Source organism: Tachypleus tridentatus, chromosome 13 (assembly GCF_004210375.1).
Source record: "Tachypleus tridentatus isolate NWPU-2018 chromosome 13, ASM421037v1, whole genome shotgun sequence".
NCBI classification, from domain to species: Eukaryota; Metazoa; Arthropoda; class Merostomata; order Xiphosura; family Limulidae; genus Tachypleus; species Tachypleus tridentatus.
In genome coordinates this window covers 243,928,830-243,942,840 of record NC_134837.1, presented here as the reverse complement: position 1 = coordinate 243,942,840, position 14,011 = coordinate 243,928,830, and the positions used below count along the sequence as shown (strand labels likewise).

Sequence of the window (14,011 nt, the reverse complement as noted above, 5' to 3'; positions counted from 1 at the left end):
TTGTAGGCGATAGCAGCCCACATCATGACGCTGCCACCACCAAATCTGTCAACATCCTGCACACAGTTTGCTGTAAAACTTTCACCTCGGCGACGGTAAACACGGGTCCTACCATCCTACCTACGAAGCATAAAACGTGATTCATCGCTGAACTAAACATGCCTCCATCGTCGATGAGGCCATACCCTATGTGCCTGAGTCCACTGCAGCCGTGCTTGACGATGTTGCTGGGTGAGGATGACGCCTCTGACTGTACGTCGAGGTCGATTCCTGCATCTCGTAGACGGTTGCATACGGTCTGATCGGAAATCCTACGCAGCCCTGGTATGGTTGAGGCAGTACACGTCGCAGTGGTGGTCCTATCCCGAAGGTGACGTAACCGGATGTTGCGATCTTGTGCGGGCGTGGTCACACGAGGTCTGCCAGATCGTGGACGGTCACGAGTTGATCCATGTTGTTGGTGACGATTCCATAGCCTTGTGATGGTGCTTGGGTGGACATTCACAGCTCTGACAACATCTGATTCGCCTGCTTCCAAGCGACCAATGGCGTTGTTGCGTTGTGCTTCAGTCAGTCTTGGCGTAACTGTATTGCGTGTCAGTCTTTATAGGGATTTTGCACATGTTGCACTTGCAGAACATGCAGATCTCTCAAACAAATTTATTGGACACGCATGCGTTTTGGCAAAAAATCCGATGTTTTCCTCCGTTTTCAAAGTGCACAACTTTTATTGTCATTTTGGTCTGACAATCAATGCCTTAACACGTGTAACATCACATACTCTGAGCTTGTAACGTTATTACATATATTTCTCTTTAAAATAATAAAAATATTCCTTTTGCGTTTCTTGTTTCGAAGAGTATATATTTGTTTAAAACGTTTTTAAGGCACGTATTTTAACTCCTATTCTTGTTCCACACCTTATTCATTTACACAGGTCCTTGGCAATTCCTCAGGGTTGTGTTCTGAGTATCACACTTTTCTACGAAAGTTAAAACAACCACAGAACACCTTATTTTCCATCTAATGGAAACTACTTTTATGTCGATAAATTTCAGATTTCAGTGATGTCGAGAAAACCCACTTGTAGAGAAATATATATGTAAAATCGGCTCGTTTGGGTTGAGAAAATATTTTACGTAGAAGAGCGAACAACGTTTTGACCTTCTTCGGTCATCGTCAGGTTCATTATGACCGAAGAAGGTCGAAACGTTGTTCGCTCTTCTACGTAAAATGTTTTTTCAACCCAAACGAGCCGATTTTACATATAAATTTCAGATTTCCTGTAAGTCATCGAACCTGAAATTTATCCAAATTACTCTTTATAAAATATGAGTGTGGACGAATGTAAAACCAGTATGGTTTTCCAAATCAAAGACTATTTCAATGCATGTTTATCACCAATCAGTTTTTTGCATCCAGACTGCCTAGCTGATATTCTGGCACATATGTTGGTAGAAACAATGTTTTAGAAATCGTTTCTGAGAGTAAATTGACTTTTACTCATCACATCAAGCAACTGCAGGCTATGGCTAAAGGGGCACTGAACCACATGGGGGTTATACCTACAAATATTTGGTAAGGATACAAATGTTTTTCGTTGACACCTGTTAAGGAAAGCTACACTTTTCGTTAATAAGACATTATATTCATAACCTCAGTTAGTGAAAGTCATAATTTTAAGTAATCTTCGTTTACACAAGCGTCTTCTATTCATACCTCACTAAACAGAAGGTAATCTTTTGTAGAAGAGTTCCATAACCATAAGTCTTGTGTTCATACCTTATTTATGAGAAATTCACTTTTTAATTCGTCTTATACTTTACAAAGCAAAATACGACCCTCAATAACAGAATTCCTCAACACGTAGGCCTTGCACTTAAACACAACAAATTCTTACTTTAGTCATCCAATCCATGCATAGATACATTTTTGAAACTCTACTTCATAAAATCCACACAAAACGTATCTAAATTATTTAGATACGTCACAAAAGCAATTCCTTTCGTCATGTAATCCAACATTCCAATGTTTTTTTAACACATGTTCACACTTTTATGTCCTAAAAAAACAACTACGTCGTATTTTTTCATTAGAGTGTATTGCAAGGTGAAGCCATTGTTAAGCATGACACGTAGCTTATTTCGAGATTGGCGAAGAAAGTGAAGTTTGAATCAGGAGTTTCAGTGTTTGGATGACTGGATGAGTGATGGATATGTAACCCTTGTTTAACTGAAAATAAAGTAGAGACCCTTGTTTGTAAGATAGCTGACAAAGGTGATACACTCATTTAGTAATATATTAATTGGTGAACTGATGTCGGAATTTTTGATAAAATAACACTTCTAGTGAGAGAAAGTATGAAGCTAACACCCTTCGTTTGGGTTGATTATAAAGGTGAAATACTTATTAAATGAAAGCGTGATGAAACTGTTCTACGAGTAAGAATTAGCTGAGACCTTATTCATGTCCAACAACATTCAAAATACGTAAAATAATAATGAAGATAAAAAATAACCAAGTCATATCTAATACAAGGGTTTGTTTGTTTCTTTGTTTTCAATTTCGTGCAAAGCTACACGAGGGCTATCTGTGCTAGTCGTCCCTAATTTAGCAGTGTAAGACTAAAGGGAAGGCAGCTAGTCATCACCACCCATTGCCAACTTTTGGACTATACTTTTACAAATAAATAGTGAGATTAACTGTTACATTATAACGCTCTCATGGTTGAAGTGGCGAGCATGTTTGGCAGGACAGATATTCGAACCTGCGATCCGTAGATTACGAAACGAAGGCTTCTAACCACTTGGCCATGCCAGGCCTTAATACATAAGAAATAGAGGAAAACCGTTTATAATAATACAGTATAGATTCGCAAAAGCACAATATAAGTATTCAAACAAAATTCATACACAAACATGGATTAAAAGTAATGGATTAGCCAAACAAACCTTGCACAAATGTACAGTACAATAATAAATTTATCTCACAAATTAACAATGAATGTTACTATACACTTCGATAAAACAGAGAGTGTTTTTGAATTTCGCGCAAAGCTACTCAAGGGCTATATACGCTAGCCGTCCCTAATTTAGCAGTGTAAGACTAGAGGGAAGGCAACTAGTCATCACCACCCACCGCCAACTCTTGGACTACTATTTTACCAACGAATAGTGGGATTGACCGTCACATTACAACGCCCCCACGAATGAAAGGGCGAGCATGTTTGGTGCGACCGGAATACGAATCCGCGACCTCAGATTACGAGTCGAACGCCTTAACCCACCTGACCATGCTGGGCCAGTTTTAACGTATAAGCTTATTTTATATTTTTCTTCAAATGAAACTCTATATGATGAGTATCGAGCTAACGTAAAGTACTGCGTTTAGTAACAGGCGAGAATACACAGACTCAAAAGTCAGTGACAAAAGCCATCAAAGTGCCCCAAGCAACTTTACGCAACATAATCCAAAAGTCGCTCTCACAATATATCTAGGAAAAGAAGACCAACTATAGAAAACTATATGAACGATACTCAGACAAAAGGAAAATATCCGTATGTGCTGATACTCGACGAAACATATATATATATGTTGAGAGCTTGGTAGTTTCTTGATATTTGTTACTGCTTGATGGGGGAAAAAATTCCAACACTGGTACAAGACATTCTTGAAAATTCGTTATAACTGCTGGGTACTGCACAAGAGACAAGTTATGAAAACATGGACTAAAGTGGTTTGGTTTTTGAATTTCTCGCAAAGCTACACGAAGGATATTAGCACTAGCCGTCCCTAATTTAGTAGTTTAAGACTAGAGGAAAGGCAGCTAGTCATAACCACCCACTGCCAACTTTAAAGTTACTCTTTTACTAACAAATACTTGGATTGACCATCACATATAACGCCCCCACGGCTAAAAGGGCGTGCACGTTTGGTGTCACGGGGATTCGAAACCGCGACCCTCGGATTAGGACTAAAGTGAACCCTACTTACTATCGGACCAATATTTGGGTTCATTTATACAACGTAAAAATTTCGCTTTTGTACAAAAACATAGCGAACAATTTGAATAGCTAGTTAAAGGTTATTTTTCTACAACCACGTGATTGCTATAATCCAAAAAAATGCTCCTCAGTGTCTGCGGACTTACAACGCTAAAAACCGGGTTTCGATACCCGTGGTGAGCAGAGCACAAATAGCTCATTGTGTAGCTTTGTGCTTAACTTCAAACAACAATAGCACTCAAAAATATTTGATTCATTTAGGAAGGTGTATTCGTGTTTGGGTTTTATAAAAACAACCACTTCAAATATAAGAACGAAAAATTAACAATATAAAGTAATGATATAAAGCGACTTTTCTCAAACAAGTATAAACATTAAACGGGGTTAACAAGAACAACAGCCTAAAAAATTAAAAATATGATGAAGTTTCATTGTGTTTTTGATACCAACAACGTTTTCCAACATTAAAGATAAACCAAGAGTTAAATTATATCAAAAATGGTTTATGTTACTTAGCTAAGGCACAAAAGAGAAACGTGGACAAATGAGACTTCAGTGTCGCAAAGCTCATGCCTTAGTGAGACATAGCTGTGAACAAAGACTAGCCTTGTATTTCAGAACGGCTGGTATTGGGTGTTAATACTTTAACTAATAAAGCTTATTAGTAAAAGTGTTAATACCCATACCAGTCGTTCTGAGATATATTTTTATTTCAAGTGGGTTTCTCATCATCAAGAAGAAAGACTGCCTTTTACACGTGCAAATAACATTAAAGATGATGGAAACAGAATATAAATCTTTCACTGAAGGCCAAAAAAAATCATTGGATTTACAGCATCTGATCCCTGCACACTTTGTAATAAACTCTTCATGCCACAGAAGTTCTGAATAAACACCTCTTGCAAAAGTTGTTATTTAATAATAAAACAAATAGTTTGATGGTATGTTTCACCGAAAGCGCATAAAATTCTCTGTAATTGTATTGATATACCAACTAGTCATGGAAGTTCTTTAAGGTTTGTATATATCTGGGAAGTGTATAGAGTAAAGTGGACTGCACAAGCTATCTATGTTATCTGGAGAAACACAGTTCGTTACAACAGACTAGTTGATGATATTACAGAGCGTGAGGATGCACATATAATACATATATCTTATAAAGTATTGCAGTTTTGAGTAAGTAGACTGTTGCATGCCCGACAGACAAACACCTATTTCCAAAACCAACACATTACAGGTCGTGGGTCTACATGCAAAGGTCTTCAGTTTCTTTGAACCATACTTTGGTAATGACAAGAACATTGAAGTGTTATCAATTGCAGGACGACATAAAGAAATATGTTTCTAAAATTATATTTGTTGCTTATTAGATTTTTACGTGGCATAAATGTGTTGTAGAATATAGTTTTAAGAGCTCAAATGTCATCAAATTTCCTTCTAAAAAGCCAACTCAGTATTCAATGCAACAAGAGAATTAATCCACAATTATTACAAAAGTCAGATGAGTTGTTCATTTTGTTAACTGAGAGGATTATAAATTGAAGATCTTTGGATAAAGTCGTGCCTAACTAAAAAACTATATTACGTGTGGAGGTTTATACGAACATGAACTCCCTGTTTCAGTCTCCTTAACTTCTAGATTGGCGTGTTTAAGACCCATCTTTTTTTGCACATTCTACGATTCATTTCAGCCACTAATGTCAAATACCAGGAAAAAGAGACAAGTCTTGCAGAAAGATTATGTCCCTCTCTCCCAGTTAAAGGTGCTGCGTGACAGATATGATCAAGAGAAGCCAGCTTTACAATGTTTTCTATACTTTCTGAGGACTATCCTGATGACTTAACCCTGTCAGGGGTCAAAGAAATAAAGTCGCATATTGAGGAACATTTCTCAGACACTGGCATGTACATCCAGCTGTATCACGACGTTGACAGTATCTGTTGCAATCAAATATCCAGTTATAGCTTATGGCTCATCAAAGTCACCAGTGCCTTTCAAGAACAAATTGGATTTTCTGCTCACATATTATGTATTATAGGGTATCTAGATTTCCAACAGCATTAAAACACATCTCTACTCCTTCCCACAATGCACAATTGTTAAGTACTTAATACACCTGATCGAGTCTGAAATTTTACCTTTCATATATCCTATATTTGAACAAATTTTCATCTAAATTTGATAGGGATCATTTTAATCCATTATTGATATCCCTCGTTAAAGTTCAGTGTGAATGAATAATCAAATACTACAAATATAAATTTCTGGTGTGTTCTGAAACTGAACATTTCTATAGGGGAATTATAATTTTTTTATTTTATCCTGCCCGCCAATGGCATCCTGCCCGCCAGGTTTACAACGCTAGAAACCAAGTTTCGATACCCATCGTGGGCTGATCACAGATACCCCTTCCTGTATTGTTGTACTTAATTCCTAAACAACGACTTTTTTCTGACTGTTTGCAAAAATACTTACCGAAGATATTGAGTTATTTCTGCCATAGTGCATTAGAAATATATTAAAATAATTGTTTGATGTGTCTTGTATAATCAAAGTATCAAAGCTTTAAGAAACAATACGTTTAACGAAACATTATACTACAATGAAGCAATGTTTCTAAATTATCGTTTGAAAAACAATTTTATATTTGAATTGTAAAATAGTAATTTATAAGTGTCTTGCTGATATAAGTAACCATTCATTGAAACATCTTTTTATGACGTATTGTAATAACATACATACTTGGCTGAAAACACATAAAATGCCTGGTTATGCAAAACGTACATTAATCCTTGCTTATTTAATTAACATTCTGGTTTAAGCACCATCTAGTGTGAATTAAATGGTATTATTATCTTTGGAGAAACTAAAATCTAACAGATTATGTTACGAAGCTAAAACCACAGACGTTCACAAATTCTAGTTTACATCTTCCGACAACGAAGCAAGCAGTTTTCATACATGTATGATATATCTAAATCTAGCACAAGCCTCGTATTGACTTTTATCGTGAACCGTACACTAAGTTACTTAGCCTAATATATATTAAATTGCTTTATGATAAGTGATAATAAGAATAATCCATTAATTTAAAAATAATTGAGTAGCACTATTAACAATTTTTTCAGTTATAGTTTTATACTACAATTCAAATTAAACTACTTACAAACTTTATAGGGTGAATTAACACCGACACTTTTAATCAATATCAATTATTATTCAAAGATATAATGAAAACAAGAAAATGAGAAAATTCTCAGGACCACAGCTTTGCCAAAATTTCACAGAAAAATACTTAAAAAAGGCAGATAAATCTAAAAAATAATGACAATTAAAAACCTATTAAAAGTAAACACATATACACTGACCTACAGCTGACTCGTAGTCTTCTTCGAATAGAAAATGTCCTGGATCTAAGCCGTTTAAAACGCCCTCTATATCACATAATATAAAAAAAAAAAAACACTGTTAAGTATTGACGCCGCAGTAAGTTTTGTCAAAATAAAACATATATGAAAATACTCCTGTAAACCGTATAGTGATAGCATGAATTACTGGCTAAGATGTAATTTTGTTTAGTATTCAAACTTTGATTAGCGATATTCATCGTTTTTAGTTGTTATTTTAATTTATTGTTTTTCAAAACTAATTTAATATGTCAGATAAAACATACTATTGTAATTACTCAAATAACAAAGTTCGATTTTCTTTATTTCGAGTATTCGTACGAATCTACAAGGAGGCAGCTATCTGCGTTAATCTTTCCTAACTTTAGATTGATAAAACAGAAGGAAAGCAGCTATTTAAAAGTACCCACCGATAACTCATGGGCTACACTTGTCGCTATTCGAAGACATTCTCATAACTCACCCACAACATTAAATAGAAGACCATGAACATTTTTCATTTAAAGCAATATGGACCCTCGAATCCCCAGTCCAGCATGCTAACCACTTAGCCACTCCCGGCTCAACCACATAACTTAGAAAATAGCATTTAATATTCTTTATGTATGAAACAAACCATCATTAATTAACTATTCACTGGTTTTGTTATTTTACGTAATGTTATGTTAATAATTTCTATTACTATAGTGATATGGTCTTATCATTAAATTTGGCCCAGCCTAGCCAGATTGTTAGGGCGCTCGACTCGCAGTATGAAACTGTAGGGTTTGATTACTCGTCCCACCCAATACACTCGCCCTTTCAGACTTGGGGCGTTATAATATGAAGGTCAATCCCATTATTCATTGGTAAAAGACTAGCTCAAAATTTGTTGATGGGTAGTGATAAGTAGCTGCTTTTTCTCTAATTTTACACTGATAAATTAGGAAGGGCTAGCGCAGACATCCTTCATATAGCTTTGCGTCGACTTCCAACCAAACTTATCAGTAAGTGAGACGTTACTAAACAAACGGAGTATAAGTGAGATATACTTAACAAGTCAAAAAAATAAAACTAGTGTGTGATAGTTCGGTTGTATAAGACACACATTTTGATTTTTTTTAACTCGATTCTCTGAACTTGTTTGTCTCATTTCTAAATTTAAAGTAGTAAGACTCAAATCTACGTTAATCCAATTTATTCTAGTAACAGAAATATCTTTGTCGCGTCATTATCAATACATTTGATAAAGAGGCGGAAGTTACAGAAACAATGAATAACACTCGTTTTGAACTGAACTGTGCAAGATGAGCTCCGGAAACTAACGTAACCCGATAATGGGAGGAGGGTATATCTCTAGTAGTCCATTTTCGTTTACATTTGATGTGTTATGGTTTCATGAACAAACACTATTTACAACTAAAATAACGTATTTAACTGGCTCAACTACATAGGCGCAGACTTAATTTGTTGATTTATGGCCATAGTGCTGAGATTAGTGTATTGGAAGAAAAGACGTAACAATCTGCTGACTGTAGTCGTTAGATGTTCTCATTGCCAACTTTCATACCAATAACTGATACTTCATCTAGTGTTCATAATTATTTTGGAGTTGCTATTTTTAGAAGTGAATAACAGTGAAATGCAGGATACTTTGAAAACCCATTTTACACCATATTTTTTACATTAACTGAATATTAGAATGAACCACTTTTTAAACTTCACACAAGTTTTTATCGGTTGTACAAATTAAATCTGTTTTCAGATGGCTGTACAAATTGTACATGTTGTTATATAGGTGAAACTAACGGACAACTTTCTACTAGTTTTGAAGGAAGATTTAAAATCCTCCTACCATGTGTTTTAACAGTCATTCTTCTCAGGTGAAAATCATTAGCAGAGAAGAAAACATTAATAAATGAAAATTAATAGAAGTCCTAGTCGAGCACCCTAACCATCCGGCTAGATTTTATAAATAAGCCTGCATAGTTGATTTTTTTTCAGGTCACGTTTTCTCACGCAAAAGCAGTTAATGGAGTTTGGAAATTTAGTAAAATCTTTACTGTTTAGTAGCGTTCTAATTCTAACTGTAATGTGAAATGATACAATTAGCAAAATTAGATTGGAACTTAAAAAATTATCCATTATAAAATTCCTTTATACTGAACACGTGACTTACACTTCTTCATAGGCTTACATACTTTAATCACTTATTTTAATTCAAATACTTATATTTATATTGTCTAAACTAATAAGTTTTTTTCTTACATATAGAAAGAGGATTTAATATTTATAGTGGTATTATTGTTTTGTTATAAGGAAGTTACTTTGGAATTAATAATAAATCTTAGCTAGCAATTTAAATTTTACATCATATGTGTTAGTTTGCTAGTTTTGAATAACCATAAAGGTTTTGATTTTCATTAACTTTCGGTTACATCATGTTAAATTTATCTCCCACTTTGTTTTCTTTTATGTCTCTTATTGACGATATTTTCAGCTTATGACATTTACGCCTAAAATATTCTTACTAAGTAACGAGTTTACTTAAAGTTTAAAAGCTAGGATTAAATTATTATTCACTGTGAATTTTGTCTTTTCAACGGTAATGATTTCCCCAGCTTTTCAATAACATATTGTGTTTTCAAAAGGTGATGCATTATGTTTTTAAAGACACAGTTCATTTCACCACGTAAATTTTCCACAGAAATATTTTTAATCAGTTACATGTAAATTGTTTACATGAATTGAAATACTTTGGAGATACATAGTGAATTTAATGTTTTCATTTCTTAGTTTTAACTTGTTACATAACATGAAACATGATTTATTTATTATATCGTTGAAACATTAAATGAATAAATTCCCTTTTTTTATAATAGAAAAACAGGTTCATTAATTTTCTCAGTCTATAAAATTGAGTCAACTTACAATGTCAAGACACCCTTTAAAAATCACTGAGAAATTACCAAACAGGCAATATATGTGCATATTAAGTAAATGCGTTGACTTCAAACTAGTTTAATTGTATTAAATAAACTAGAATAGTAACTTCTGGTTCGAGACATAAAACTCGGTGCACTAAGTAACTTAAAAATTCTACTTAGACTTTTAAGTAGCTTTTTATATCTATTAGATAACTTAATTTTCACAGCAGACAATGGAGAGCTATTTAAATATAACAAAATTAAGTAAAATGTAATAATACCCTTTTCATGAGCTACAGTTAAATATAAATATCCTTGAAAAGCAGGGTAGAGTAGATAGGTGTGCAAAAACATGACCTATAGCAAGCTTACCCAAAAATTGGCAACTTTTTTAGTTTTGAAGGCAGAACTGTAACATTAAAAATATCAAAAGGTACGAAACTTCACGCAACTTTGAATCAATCCCAACCCAAGATAGCTGAGCGTACATCTTCAAACATATGTTACTATACTAGTGGTTACAGACCGAAATGTTTTGGGACATTCTTTAGAGAATTGTGTTGAATCAGATTGTATCAGATTAAATATAATAATTAACGTAGCCTCTAGATAACAATCAGGGAATTAAGGCTAGAGTTTAACCAGATTATCGGAGTTTGTTTTTGTGTGTGAAATCAGTATAATTGGTGCATGATAGCGTATAGACAAAGGTAGTTTTACGTTAGTATGAAGAAAAATAAATTACATAATGGGTTTATTCTGTGAAACCACCGATAAACATGAAGATATGCTGAGGTAGGGTAAAACTGGTTGTTTGAAAGTGATTGGAGGGTCGCTTAGATATGGAAACGTTGGTGTGTGTTGTGGCGCAAATATAAGTTTAGGTACACGGTTGGGAGATAGAGCCGAGTGAATTTGAGCTGATGATGTACTTACGTTAATATGTGATTAAAACTGCGTGACTGAGAAGCAACGGAAAAACAGAGACTGATTAAATCAGGTTTTATGATATAATAAGTATATGATAATATAGGGATAAAAATAAGTAGAAAATATGGTGAAAATAACCGAAACCGAAGCAAGAATGAATATAAACAAATTATACACTATTAAAAACAATATGAATTAGGGTATATGTCTTTCTTTTTTTAATTTGAAACATCTATTAATAATATATTATTTAAACTGTATATATTACAATACTTATAATAACTTCTTCATTCAAATATTTCAGCATAAAAGCTATGATTTCTTTACTTCTATGTTAATATGTTCTTCATGTGTTTATTGATACACATTTTTGTAAAAAATAAATGATTCATAAAATAATATGATAATTTTCTTCCTCAATTCAATTAGATTATAAACATGCTCGTCCTTTCTGCTGTGTGAGCGTTATACAGTGACGATCAATCCCACTATTCGTTGGTAAATAAATAGTCTAAGAGTTGGCGGTGGGTGGTAATGACTAGCTCCCTTTTCTTTAGTCTTACACTGCTAAATTAGGGACGGCTAGCGCAGATAGCCCTCGTGTAGCTTTGTGCGAAATTCAAAACCAAAACCAAACCAATTAGATTATAGTTGCTCTTAAACAACTTTGATGAATAAAAAGGTTGAATTGGCTTGGACGATTCTCTAGTTTAATCCATATTGACGTCAGAGCTACATGTGTATTTTGTTTTGTTTTGCTTTTTTTCGCAAGTACTGGTGAGGTTTTAGGGAAGAGCAAGCTACAGTTCTTATATAAATAATCAAAGGAAACACAGTAATCTTTAACAGGTGTACAGATTTCACGACAAGAAACACATACCCGTTATGAGAGGTCTCACCACACAAAAGCTGGAGACTAGCACTACAACAAGGTGCGCAAATAACAATAGAAATATTGTTTATAACGACCACTGTCAGAGTATGAGGTGATCGATCGTTGGCACGCGCTGTTCCAAGTCTCCATTGTCTACGTCAGTGAGAACTTGAAAAGGTCAAGGTCGGTATGATAAGCTTAGGGAGGATTAAAGGAATATTTCTGTGTCATTCAACCTTAGCTTCTAGTTAACTCTGTTCTTGGAATGGTTATGTGGTACTGACGTTGCCAATGCTTAAAATTTGATTTAAGTGTCTATGTTGTTGTTGTTGTTTTAAGTTAAGCAAAAACTAAACATTCCTATCTGTGCTATGCCTACCACGGTATCAAAACTCAGTTTCTAGCTTTGTAAGTTTTTATACATACCTCTGTACCACTATGGGGCTAATTTTACTCTTCTTTATTTTTGTCGCGATTTGTTAAAGCTTTTTAATAGTTGGGTCTATATTAAGAATCATGTGTTACTAAGTATTTTACTAATAACTTGTTGTCATTTCAGAAAGATTTAGATTACTTTGATTAGACGAAAAGAAAACATTTAGCAATATTTTCGAAGTCTAGGCCATGAACCAAACCAATGATCTGACTCGAGACCTTGAGAACAAACATGTAGACGTTCACTTGTAAATGTAAAGTAAAAGGATGTAGCAATGAAACCTGCTTGAAATATTATAGATGTGAATGTGATGGTTTAAGTGTAGCGATTAATATTCTCTTGTTGCTTCGTTATCGCTCTAGTAATAAGAATATTTAATTAATATATCATGTTTAGTTACGTCAGAGGGAAGTTTAAAAACGTTGTAAGCGCTTTCTGATTTTTCTTGTGTCTCTAATGTAAAAATGGGGACTTGTGATAACCATAAAATCGATATGACTGCTTTTTTATCTAAAATATTTATTTAGATATTCACTTGAAGTAAGTATGTGCTCATTATACATATACTTCTAAATAAGTTTTAATACTCATCTTATAAATAATTTGGGATTTCTTTAAATTGTCTTGTATCTAGGTGACTGTAACCAGCACGTCTTCAAGGTTTTCATAACGCTTCTTTTCCATCATCATTACTCCAATAATAGAAATATTTGTATAATGTACCATTATCCTCATATTATAAACATTACTGAACACAATATGAAAAAAGTAAATACAATTTTACTCACTCGAACATTATTCATCTTCAAAAACAGCCACATCTTGGAATTATTCACGTGCCGTCAGCAAAGAAATTTACTGACGTCACATTGTTAACGTCATAATACGTAATGACGTCAAATCGTGTATACGAAGGCGAAATTGGCAATTCAAATATTAACTTCTTTTTGTTTAAAATAGAAACAAACGTAAGCACGACCATTACAATGCCATACCCAATATTACACATAAGACTGATCTATTCTTAAAATCATGGTAACCTTTTACATATTGTTAACTCAAACACACTGATTACAAGGTATTATTTTGTTTTCAGATACGACGCCAAGTACTAAAAGATGTACTCTAACTATTAATGCGGTTATTAGCTATTGGACCAGTAATCACCACGCCAGTGGTATGTTTTCTCAGAATAAATTACTGTTCCATATAGTAACGTATAAATGTAAAGAGAAAAAGCTGACGTAGCGTTTTACTTCTAAACGTTTTATCCATTATCATTTGTAGTTTTAACAATTCACCTATATGTTAAAGTACACTTATATAACTTGGTGCATCATAAGCTGCTTCAAATGTAGTTGTGATGAAGCAGGTCAAATGAAATCCATTTTTAATGAAATTGATTTTACATGTCCGTCGTCAGAAGGTGAAAACGTGCGAGGGCAAGAATATG

At 34.0% G+C, this 14,011-nt stretch overlaps 1 long non-coding RNA gene across 1 annotated transcript; it reads right to left on the bottom strand.

The window, feature by feature from the left end:
* Window positions 1–1,461: 1,461 nt before the first annotated feature.
* On the bottom strand, window positions 1,462–13,681 carry LOC143239593 (uncharacterized). The gene is made up of 3 exons (XR_013021249.1): window positions 13,347–13,681; window positions 7,374–7,439; window positions 1,462–2,232 (listed from the first exon to the last, which is right to left on the bottom strand). It is a non-coding gene; the product is annotated as an uncharacterized LOC143239593 (long non-coding RNA).
* Between the last annotated feature and the right edge of the window lie 330 nt (window positions 13,682–14,011).